The sequence below is a fragment of the Dipteris shenzhenensis genome, chromosome 16, assembly GCF_047967505.1.
Source record: "Dipteris shenzhenensis isolate YYH24624 ecotype China chromosome 16, Dip_SZ_1.0, whole genome shotgun sequence".
Classification (NCBI taxonomy): Eukaryota; Viridiplantae; Streptophyta; class Polypodiopsida; order Gleicheniales; family Dipteridaceae; genus Dipteris; species Dipteris shenzhenensis.
The window spans coordinates 730856-743618 of record NC_141611.1 but is presented as its reverse complement, the minus strand read 5'-3'; the positions used below and the strand labels follow the sequence as shown (position 1 = coordinate 743618).

The 12763-nt window shown below is 39.0% G+C and overlaps 1 pseudogene; it reads right to left on the bottom strand.

The window, feature by feature from the left end:
* Nucleotides 1-7631: 7631 nt before the first annotated feature.
* Nucleotides 7632-8415, bottom strand: LOC147892365 (uncharacterized; annotated as a pseudogene).
* Nucleotides 8416-12763: the final 4348 nt, after the last annotated feature.

Genomic DNA, 12763 nt, shown 5'->3' with positions numbered 1-12763 from the left:
GGTATGTGTCATATTGGAAAGGTCATAGCAAAAAGTGAGCCACAAGCAAGCCTAGTCCATTGTTGGTGAATCCTAAAATAAAGACAAAGGACTACATAAGAAAGAGATGCAGTGTAGGAGCTGAGTCGCCATGACCATAGTGCTTAGGTTCTTACCAAGCTTCAAGCCCTGAGTCACAATAGGGGTTTTGGCCGAGTAGGATACGTGTAAGGGGAGCTAAGATATCTCGAGTCTAGGTGGGTGTTTGACAATGAAAGGCACAATTGACTCAAGGAATAATACATTGAGTTGATATGGGCATTTGATGTGGTAAACGATGCATTAGACAAAAAAAGATCAACTCTCCCGAGTTGCCACAAATGTCAACCCAAGGATGGGGTGGCAAACTAGATGCAAGAAGACAAAGGCCAACCCCATAGCATGTCCACAATGATGATTCCTAACATGCATGACCATGGACTAGGTGAAGCTTAGAGCATAGGCTATATGGTCACAAGAATACTAGAATCACAATTCAGAGCTAGAATGAGTTTAAGTGGAGTGATCAAGACCATGGAGCCTTGAGGCTGCAACATCTAAACCAAATTCCATGCAACTCATCAAAGTGAAATTCTAGGATTTTTTAGGGGCTGAGGCAGAAGACCTTATAATCATTTGTAGATCTTCTTATGGTTTTGTCATATTAGGAGCAACGTCCGAAGAAAAATACATGAATTATTTCGTGTATGTGTTGGATAAAGATGGCTCAAAGGTGGTTTGACAAATTTTTGATTGGTTACTTCAAGAATTAGTGGCACATATTCGAAGCATTTCTCAAACGGTTTAGGTGAAATATCAGTGATGATGAAGACGATGTCTAGACCAAGGTTAGCTACTTCAAGCAAATGTTTGAGGCATTTCTTAGAAGGTTCAAACAACATATCAATAATGAAGACAACGTCCCGAAAAAGTTGAGCGACTTCAAGCAGAAAAAGAAAGAGCCTATCTAGGATTTTGTTCTAAGGATACGAGTCCTCATGGTCAATTGAGCACATCACCATCATATGATAAATCGATCCACGCTTGCTTGATTATAGACTCACAAATGAATTTGTGATATCTCGAGGTTGTAAGCCAAACCAAAACTTCTAATCCAAGCTATTTCTTTGGACAAATGCTCAATGCTTGGAATGTGATGTATGTCACAAGTTTCTTATTGCCACCATAGCATTGTCCAATCAAATTTGTTAGTGACCATTGAACCCATTTTATGAATGAAGTTTTCACGTCTTTGACAACTGAGTTCATGGTCATACATGAAGTGGCAACCCATTAGGGGAAATATGGACTCAAAAAGGCCCTCATAAGGCATAGATAAAGAAAAAGTTTAATTGCTTAATCTCTAGGGGAAAAGGTTGTGGACCAAAGTGAAAAGCAAAAAGGAGCTAAAAACAAACAAGGCCATGATCCGATTCCAAACTGTATTGGCCACGGGGAATTTGATTTATCGAAATGAGGGCCCACATGTTGAAGATATTGTTTCTCCATCATTGATTGGGATCCTAATCTAATGACTTGCATGGCACACCTTTTTTGGAACATTGATCTATTTTTAATCCAAAGACTCACCATCTACTTACTATGGGCCTTGAGTATGCACCGTAGATTGAGATATGATCCAAGGGCTCGCTATTGCTAGCAACTTTTATGGATCATTAGATACATTATCTAGTTCTAGATTGGTGCTTTTCCCATCATCAATAGGGACCATCCCTTTTTTCCTTTCCTTGTGGCCCACTCCCTTCACTACGAGTTCCTTTGAAACTGCATAGCCCTCACTCAGTTTACCATCCATTCCATGTGCTGGTGCAAGATCCAAGGCACACATCCAAGCTCCAATGGGTCATCCAATCATCTCATTGGTGATAAGGTATTCCTCATCATTTCCTATAATCAAGGTTCTCTATACAAGCACATTGTTAGTTCCAAAATATATATTCAATACAAAAATCATCCCAAAAGATAGAGGAAGCCATTGTCATGAGCTATTCACTAGCTATTATCTTCTAGCCTATCCATGATAGCTACATGTGAGCCTATCAGTGCTAGTATCTCCTACACATGAGTGTGCTTATCTATGATCTACACAGCATTTTCATTCGATACAAAAAGATATCAGTTGCATAAAAAAATCCCATCAATGTCCTCCCATCCAAGGGCATGCGTATCATTTCCCACTTGTGGATGGTTGGATCTAAGGCCCCATCCAAGGGCTCTCCTTAAGCTAAGGGCTAGTCTGTTGCCACAATAGTCCTCCATGCCATTGGATCAAGCAATGATCTAATGTCACTAATGTGCTCATATCCATATCCATTAGATCATCCATGATCCAATGGATGTGATTGAATAGATGAAAGGGCTGCGACTTATATGCAATCATCTCCAATGGCTTGCTAAGCTATGATGGTTGCAATTTCCACAATCACAAAAGGCTTTTTGATGATGTATACAACAATCGACCATAGTCTTATCATAAAAAATTAGCATATGCTCTTCATCAAGAAGTTATTGCAACAAACTTTTCTACTTTCTATAGCGTTAAAAGCTCTACCAATTTCTAGGAATGAGCACTGGAATATATTTCCAAGAGGGAAGCTCATCCTCTCAAGGGTATTCAATCAATAAAATAGTGGATGAAGGTGTTTGGCCCTTCTTTTGGTTTTTTTTTGAGTATATTGGTTCAAATAAAGGTGCGAGCAATGTCCCGAGGATTTTGGTAGCTAAGGACATAGTAGGCTTTAAGGAGAAGCAAGCAGTCGATTGTCTTGGCATTTTTATCAATAGATTTGATTCACAACTGCGGAAGCTATGCAAGGGCTAAGCACACTACCAAATCCAATCCCACTTATATATACTCAAGTAATGATTAGGCACTAGACAGGTAGCCTCACTTGCTCTAGTCAATGCTTGGATTTTTTGACCTGGTTCTTTCGTTACTCTTATGCCTCGTTCTGAGCACGCTATCTAACATGCATTACTTCCTCCCCTAATAAATTTTGGAGAGCAAAAAGTATGAAGAAGTTGGAACTAGATCATACACTACAAAGCTTGCAAGCAATCCTCCACTGGCCCAATCTAAACATTTGCACATAGCCTCAAAATCCTTCCATGATGAAGAATAGGGTGATGCAAAGCATGCCAATGAAGAGAGGGATGCCTCTAAGTAGTAGGGTGATGAGGAGAAGTACGCCTCTAAGAAGAAGGGTGATTAAGAGAAGAGCACCTCTAAGTAAGGTTATGGAGACTAGGGAGCCTCCTAGCAATACAAGAGTAGGCATACAATCCCCATAGTACCCCAAGGATCAAATAGGGTAGGAAGAGCCCTCTCATCTTAAGGAAGTCATTCATGCCCCCAACCACAGCCTCAGCCTCAAGAACCCCTTATAAAGCTAGATAGCCTCCTCCACCCCGAGATGTTCCAGTCCATAATGGGATGTATGTATTGTGCTCTTTTAAATGAAGTAGGAATCCCATCGAAATAAATCCATGAAAATTGATAGATGCTTAGGGATGGTGGGATGGCCCTATGCACACTTCATAATAGTGTCAAACATTGGGTACCTCCACAAATTTTGCATTATAATCATAAAAAGAATTAGGATCATGAGTAGCATTAGAATCATGAGTAGAAGGTGATTGTTGCTCACCACCCGACTCAAACACTACCAACCAGGCTCAGATCAACAAATTGTAGGATGCGCTCAAGGTTGGCCTTTGTAGCCCTGACCAAGTCCCATGAGAAGCTATAGTTCAAACACACAACCCTCATCTTAAAGCTCTAGGAGAACCAAACTACCTTAGAGACTATAGAGGCAAAGCTCATAGAGATGTGAAAGTGCATCAAGTTGCCACAAAGCATGATCCGTGACTATATCTCAGCACAAACCACATGTCTATAAAGACCTTACCTACTAACAAGTTCACCATGGGCAAAAAATGAATCTCTTGAGGTAGAGGTCAACACCCTAGAGAAAATTTAACCCTTGATGCAAGCATTGTTTGGTGCTAGATGAGCACCCCACAAGCAGCCACGTCAAGGTGGCCTAAATATTCAAAATGACCAAACTAGACAAGGTGGCTATCGATTAGATCCCCCTCCAAGTCCTACACATCAGCTACTAAGATGATTGGATCCAAGACGGTAACCTCATAAAGCACCAAGACAAAAGGCTTCAAGCAAGCGAGAAAACAACATTTAGTGTTGATATAACTCCCATCTCTAATGATGGGTCTATAGTTCCAGCACTTTTATTGCTAGAATTTGATGCTCGGCCCTTCCCCCCCAATTTTTGTTTGGTCCTCTATCCTGCCCTTTGGGTTCTTCCTCTCCAAGAGTGTGGGTTGACATAGCCATGTAGACTTCTCCCCAACCTCACCTCCTAGCTATTGCTAAGCCACTACACCCTTTACCATGGAGATTTTGCCCTTAGCTCTCCATGTACTAATGGATATTTTACAAGCTATTCCCTATTGGGAACATGGTCCTTGGAGGTCTCTTGTTGGAGAGGAGGTTAAAGACAAGAAGCATATAGCTAAAGCATGGCAGTGTTTGTATGTCCAATCAGATTATAACTAATTATAACTAAGACTCAGACCAATGAATGTGAAGTAGGGAAACACATGGCTATATGTTGCATGGTAACATAGGATTTCGGTCTCTCCTACAAAGATCGATAGAGTGCAACTAGGTTCCCTCTCTTTGTCCATCTGATTTGATGAGAGTCTTCTCACAGTTGAGATAGTCTTGGTGGCATAGTAGAAGATAGATGCTGGTCTACGGGTCATAGGTTGCTCCAAGTGGCTGCAACACTCCCAAAAGAGAACATATATCCACTTGTAAATCGTCTATCAAAAATACTACCAGCCCAATCAGCATCAGTGTATCCATGCAACTGTATATGAACCCCAGTCTCATAAAATAGTCCATACTGTAATGTGGACTTCACATACCTCAGTATCCATCTAGCTGCATCCAAATGCGGTTTCCTTGGAGCCTACATTAATGAGATATCGAGCTCCACTCGTGATATGCCAGGGTGACTGTTGTGCATTTATGTCACTGACTTGTTAGCTGTAGATGCGATTGGTACACCGCCCATGAATAATAGCTGGATGACAGCTATCTTTATGTACTCTAGTTAGTGGCTCAGTTAGTATGCCACCTTAGTTAGCTGAGTTTGGTTTGAGACCCACATGTAGGGTTCACCTATTCTTTTGTACTTAGAGTTCTTTTGGCTTTCACAACTAAGAAGAGGAAAACTATTTTCAGCCTCCACCTTTGTGCATATTCCCCCATTGTGTATGTGAGAAAGCTGCAAGTGAGACTCCTTCCTTCTCTCCCACTCTCTTCACATGGTATTAGAGCTCGGTTTGTGGTAAGGAGCTCAAGAAAGCAAACCAAGTTCACGGTGTCCTAGTAAGAGGATCACTGTTGCTTTTCTTTTTTTTCGAGTTTGGTTGCAAATCTCTGTAGGTAGCATAGCCGAAAAGTGCAAGAGTGCACTGTCTCAAATTGGGACACCCTTCGTAGTGTGGCAAGAGGGTAGTATATGCTACGAGTAAGGGCGATGCCCTTGGTGAAATTATTTTTTTGATTTAAGGCCATTTCGGGGCCCGTTTGTGTCGCGAAAGTTTTCCGCAGGCACGGTGAAAAGTTATCACAAAAATTACATTGTATGCCTGTGCGTAGAGATATTAGGAGTGACAAAATCATTCTTATTGCTTGTTGATGCATAATCGTCACTAGGAAGTGATTGTGTGGTCAAATACCACTTTTGTCAGTTTTGCAGATTTGCCCTTGTGAGGCAAAAGTTGTGTTTTTTTTGCAGTGACAGAATATTTTGCAATGTTCTATAATGGCATCTGATGCTCTTTCACAGATTGTCACTGAAAAGCTTGACAAGAACAACTTCCAAGCATGGAAGTTTAGAATGACGAATTTCCTTAAGGGAAAAGGCTATTGGGAGTTCATTATTGGAGCTGAACAAGAACCAGTTATTCCTAATATTCCAATCAATAGGAATTGTAGGCATTTAAAGGCTAGCATGAGAGAGCCATAAAAGTTATGTACTGGTTATCTATCAGTATTTCAGATTCTATGATTGTGCATATTCAAGATGGAAGCACACCGAAGGAGGCGTGGGATACTTTGACAAAAATGTATAGCACAAATACGCAAGCCAAGAAAATGCAGCTCAAGCTAGAATTGCATAATGTGCAGAGAGAAAATATGAGCATCAATGACTACCACATGAAGGTGAAGAAGATTACAGATGCACTTGCTTCTATTGGGTCAGCAGTGGAAGATGATGATTTAGTTTCTGTGACCTTGAATGGTCTAGGAAAGGATTATGCACAATTCCGGACATCCATTGCCGTTCGTGAGAATTTTCCTGATTTTGAGGAGTTGATTGCTCTTCTAATTTCTAAAGAGCAGAGAAATGGTGGTGCCTCTTCTTCAGGAGGAACTTCAAAAGAAGTTGTCTTCTACCCAAAGTTAGATCAAATTTTGTGTGCTAGCTTTATTTATGCAATTGACCACAGTGATTGGTTATTTCCCATTGTGGTAGTGCCAAAGAAAAATGGTAAACTCCAAGTATGCATGGATTATCAAAAGTTGAATGCACAAACTATTCCCGAACCATTTCCAATATCTTTCACTAACTTATTAGGAAAAGATGGAGCTCACTTTGGGGACTTTTAGGTTAGATAAAAAATAGAGATCCTCCAATGAGAGAGAGTCCAACGTTACATTGGAAATGCCTTTCTTTTTTTTAAAAAATAGACTTTATCTCTTCCTTATAGTTAGTATACTCCTTGTCGAACCCTTGTAAGTCTATCTTTAGAGAGTGTGGGATTTCCATTAAGTTGGCTTACCAATGTAGACTTGAATAGAGTCTTACCATCAATGCTAACAATTGGGTTCATTGCTTGTTGCTCATCTAGGAGAGAATCTACCAAATGTCTAATTTCACTTATGGAGGCATCATTGTCATTTTCCTCTATATTTGACACATGATCTGCTTGTTGGTCTTCTTCTTTGGAATCACACTCTTGTGCATATGCATCTGCAAATCTAGCTGACCAAGGTTGTAGCCACCACTTTAAGTCCTCACCCTTTGGCTTCATATGCAAACGTTCACACATTTCATGAGCACCTTTCAGCCCTTTCTTAAAAGCTTCAATGATTTTGTCACCAGTTGAGACACAATTATAGTCCCCTCGATTAGCTTCTGGCATATTCTCTTTGAGATCCAGTTCTTGCTTCTTATGTGCCCTTGTACATAAGGGACTACCCTCTTTACATTCAAAGTGTGCAAGCCTGTTCAGACTACCAGCACTATGTAGGATGTCCATCAAGTCATAAGCACCTTCATGTCCCACCATGCTTCCAATCTTACTAAAGAAGATTTCAACTGCATCTGACCTGTAAGATGTAAAGGGCACCTAAGGCTTGGGCAAAATTCTCTAAAGTACTTTATTAATAAGACCACAAAATGGCATGATATCTGTACATCTAAGAAAGCCTCCTTAGTTATGAAGTTTCTATTCCATGTTTAGTGTGTACGATGAATAATCCAAGACCTCCAAATCTAGAAGAAAAAGGAAACTTTGCCTGCAAGATGGACTCGGTCCACAAGGCTTAAGTGGGGATACAAAAAGATGTCAATGTAGCCTCCGGCAATTTCAAGGTAAGCTTGTGTTCCCAACATGCTCCTCTCTTTTCTATGCATTCCATTGTTTGCCAGTTCCCCAAACACCATTGCACTTGTCTACTACATATCCTTTGAGCTCCAACCCAATTTTGGTGGTCATCTTGTCTAATATCTCCCTCCCTTAGCATATACTTGTCGATGGAAAAAGCATCATACACAATAAGAACATGATTTAAGGTGATCCAAACATTGCCAATAGCCAACTAACGCTTAGGCTTATCAAGAATATTGACTAATTTTTTAAAATTATGTACAAAGTCTTGATCATGTAGCCCACAAACTTCATTTTCTATAACTTTTGAGAGTGGCCATCCATCTCATTTGATCCTAAATCTACTATCTTTTTTGTCTACATAGTCAGACATCATTAATGTCCTTCGTCGACTATCACCATCAGATGCATGCCCAATATTGGACGAAGCGTGGGCTTCAGCTTCTCATTCCATAAGTTGCCAATGGCATCCCATTGCTTACGAACAAAGCTTGCATCGAATCGACTGCAAGTGCAATGAAGTGCAACAACCAAGCGTGGGAGGGCATTATGCAATGGGTTAGCAAGGAAAACTCTGGCAAGTCCACCAATTGCACAATTTTGAAAGGCATCAATAATATTCTCATATCCTTTTTGTCCTTTTGCCACTTTGATCATGCATGTAGTCATAGACTCATGATCATCTGATTTATATCCATCAAAACCCACAAGCATGTCATCTTTTGGATTCCACCTACAAGTAGTAATGAGCATGAGTTAGTAAGTTCATTTGCAATTTCTCTTTAATATAAAAGAAAATTTTAGATTAATAAAATTATTGTCATAAAAAAGAGCATGATATGATTACCTTATTCTCTTCTTTATGGCAGTTTCATCTTCCACTAAGATGAAGGGAATCTTTGACATGATCCCATTTCTTTCTCCTTTCTATAAATTTTAGCAAGTGCATCAAAGATATACTCATGTACGCCTGGTACAAAGTGGGTTGCAAGTCTTTGCTCTCGCTTTGTTGTTGATAAAGAAGGTCCGTTGAGATTAGAACTCAAGGAGTCATGTAACCTTGGGCCTCCCCACATTTTTGCAACCTCAAAAATTGCCTTTGTATTCTCACTATATCTTTGTCCTGATCTTGACCTATTCATGTTTGTAGCGACATCTTGTAGAAAGTCCCATAAGGCAGCTTTACCACAAAATTTGTCCAACCTATGGGCTTCAATTATGTTATTGTAAAATCTTTTTACATCCTTTCGATTGAGAGACTTTATGCTGGCTTCTCTTAAAGTCGAGACTCTTATTGAAAGAATGGCAACCTGAGACCTTGCCCCACCATAGTTGCATAGAAAGATCTCTTGCTCACCTTTTAGCAGAAAGAGTTGGATTTTTTAGCTCACTTTTTGTAAGATAATCTAGTCTTCTTCCACAACCAATACCCCTTTGTCCACTCTTGTTCTCAACCTTCTCTTCTCTATACAATCTCATTCTAAAGTTAGCAAGTTTAACTATCCCCTTCCAATGGTGGCATGTGAAGCCTTTAAACAGTTTCCCATCTTGTGAAATTGGCATGCAACTTATGTGACGAAAGGATCCCTCCACATAAATTTCATTACAACCATCATGTAATGTTGCCTTAACATGATGCTCTATAAACCAATGCTTTCCACCACATTGATCATCTAAGAAAGGCTTTATCTTAATGTATTTGTTACCTACTTTGATCTCATGACTCCAAAGACCCCAACACAACAAACTAAAATTTACAAAAGAGCTTTCATTCTCTCTAGTATTACTTGAATTAGGAGATTGAGCACTCATACTTGGGCTTCTTGATTTTGTTGAGACCAAAAAGGTGCTAAGAGATCTTTGCTTTGGATCATGCTCCTTATCCTTTCGGGGATGCCCTTGCAAGCCTGTGATTGCTACCTTTAAACTTTCTTCTTTTTTCATAAGTGACTTGATGTGAGAGTTTAACTTTGTGTGCTCAATAAGAACCATGTACAAATCAGATTTGGAGGACACAAATGTAGCCACACATCATCATATTTGCATCGCATCTTCACCAAGCTTTTGTCCTTAAAATCATGTATTATAGCCTCAATCACCTCAAAATCCCAACCTATTAATACAATATGAGATGAGTAAGAGACTTAGTGTAAGAATATGAAAAATCATACTTGAGGAATAAGGGAATGAAAGATACCTTCATTTGTCATCATAAAAGAATGCAACTTCTCTATTGCATCCTCTATCTCTCTTTTGTCATCCCTTGCTACTTGATGCACTAATTTGGACATATCTTCTTTCTGTAGTCCTCGAAAAACCATATACTTGAGCTCATGATTTTTACTCTCTAAGGTGTGAAATCTCATGAAGTTAGAGAAGCAATTATAAGCCGCATGCTTGCCTTCAATCAATCCTTTTCCATAAAGTTCATTACACTCATGACACCAAATCCGTACATGAGGTACACCATTGAAGTCCTCAGAATGCAACTCAAACCTATCATCTCTTGACACTACCATTTCCCTCAGCTTTGGATCTAACTCTGTCACATTGCCATTGCCAAAGTTTAAGAATATTGGAGCCCAGTAACTTACCAGAGAGCTTTGAAGACATGTTCACTTGAGCTTCAAGATTTTCTTCAGTAGTTGGTTGAGTGCAATGTCTCTTACATGGAGGAAGAGCTTCTTCCATGCTACATGAACTCCTCTTTATGTGAACTATGAGTTGATCATTAATTATCCATCATTCCTCTTGCCGTTTGGTTATTGTATACTCATCCTCAACAAACTCAAATGATCCCAATAGAAGCTCATTGCCTTTAATTTGTTCACAAGCATGAGAGAATGTTGGATGAACTTTGTCTCTTATCGCCCTAACACTAGCTCCTCCTTGCTATCATTGTCAACCACTTGAATCCTAAAAAAGGATGCCATGATAGGAGCAAGTCTACTTAAAAATAAAAAGAGAACCTCAATTAGAACCTCTTCTCAACCTGTGCATGCATGACTTAAAAAATTGATACCACCAATTCTATGCAAGTTATGTGAGTTTGAATTTAATCATTATAAATAGAAGTTATGTGCATGCCGTGTGATTTCTAATTTTACTAAAAAATACATAAACTCTCCTCAAATCAATCAATAATTCCAACACAATTTGTTTTTTGACAATCAAAAAAAATATATTATAGCACTTTATTAAATTCAAATAGTATAAAGGCACATATTAGTATTCAAATCTCAAGAAAGAAATAACATTGAAGTTTACAAACACAATTGTCCAAGTAGTAGCTTCATAATGAAATCAGATCAAAAAAATTGAGGCATCATCTCAATAGTAGGATGCAAACAAGCATGGGGTTGAGTGTTATATCTTGTCAGACGAGTATTCATCTCGGACAATGTCATTCTATTTTGTTTTTCTACAAACATATAGTTTGTCACATTGAAATAGACATCTCGCAACTTGCCACTCCATGTCGACTGTTTTGTGTAATCCTCCTTGAAATAGTATTGTTTACATTCCTTGTAGAATGTAATAAGCTCTTTAATCATATATCCCATGGCATAGACATCTGTCTCTTTACTATATGCATTGTTGAACTCAGGGTCTATTATTTCTAGAGCTTGCTAAGGATGAAGTCTATTGTGTCTTATTGCCACACCCTTCTTAATCTTATAAGTTGCATCATCCATATCTAGAGTGCACTTCAGGCTTCTCTTGATTCACCAAACCTAAGCAATAGTCCCCAATCAATAATGCCAACTCGTGGACAATGATCCTTGGTAAAATCACATTGAAAGGGTGAAGATCGCAATGTATAATGCCTGCTTGGTGTATAGTTGCTAATGCATCAACCATTGCATGTATAATGTCCGGGGTAGCCTCCACAAATGCCTTTAATCTATAAGCTCTGCATCACCAAGTACTACTGGATCTGGTTCTCTCCTAGTGACTCCATTTCCTTTCAAACATAACACTTGCTTTTTGAATGTCCCTTTCTCAAACGGTAGCTGCATCATCATATCTCCAATACTCCCTCCATTGAAGTATGGAAAAATATTGATTTAAGGTAAGCTTCTTGTAAATCCTATGCATTTGATAATACCTGGATGTGATATTTGCATTTTGTATTCCTTATCAAATGACTTTAGTGTGTGAGCAACATCTCCTTTGTAGTGCTTCACTGCATAAGTGATACTTCGAGGAAAGAAAGTGATCCCATTAAAAGTGACTTGAAAAACACTCCAAACGATCCAGCACCAAGATTCTCGCCCTCTTCTATAGCCTCATGGGGGACCCCTAATACAATTGAACAATCAAAATTTCTAAATGAATGTGCTTTGTGAGGAGCATCCCCGTGAGTTCCCCCCATGGCTAACCATGTCTTAGAAGATGGATCACATGTATGTTTTAGCTGCTCATATCGCACTCGCTTTGAAATTGTCCTCTTGCTTTTAGCCTTCTCATGTTTCCACTTCAAATCTTAAAAATCTAATTTGTTCATGTCAGTAGTAGTAGGTAATTCTTCTCTCAAGTCTTGTGCACATTTTGTCATATTACCTATAACATTTGATGATATTTGATCATATGGCATACTCCATTATCATTCATTTCACTTGAAAGAGGCATTTTCCCAATTGTGTTTGCCATGAGTTCACTTTAGAAACACTCTATGTTAATCGCATTGCTAGTTGCATCCATTATCTGCTCCTTGCTCGTCTTGATTATCCCTATACAAAGATGTTTTCTAATGACTTTGAGCCATTCTTTTCTTGACTCTTCTTGCATATTGCCAAGAACAAACATCTAGAAAAGACATGTAGGGGAAAATCAAGTATTGAGAGAAATTACAAAATATATTATTATTTTGGCATAAACAACAAAAACATAGTTAATTGCAATAAGGAGCACAATGAATTCCCAAGTATTTAGGATCACCTGTAGAATGCAAAGGTCAAAAGGGTAGAAGAAGGTACTATAAAAGTAGCATCAGCTCATATTTGATGTTCTTTGA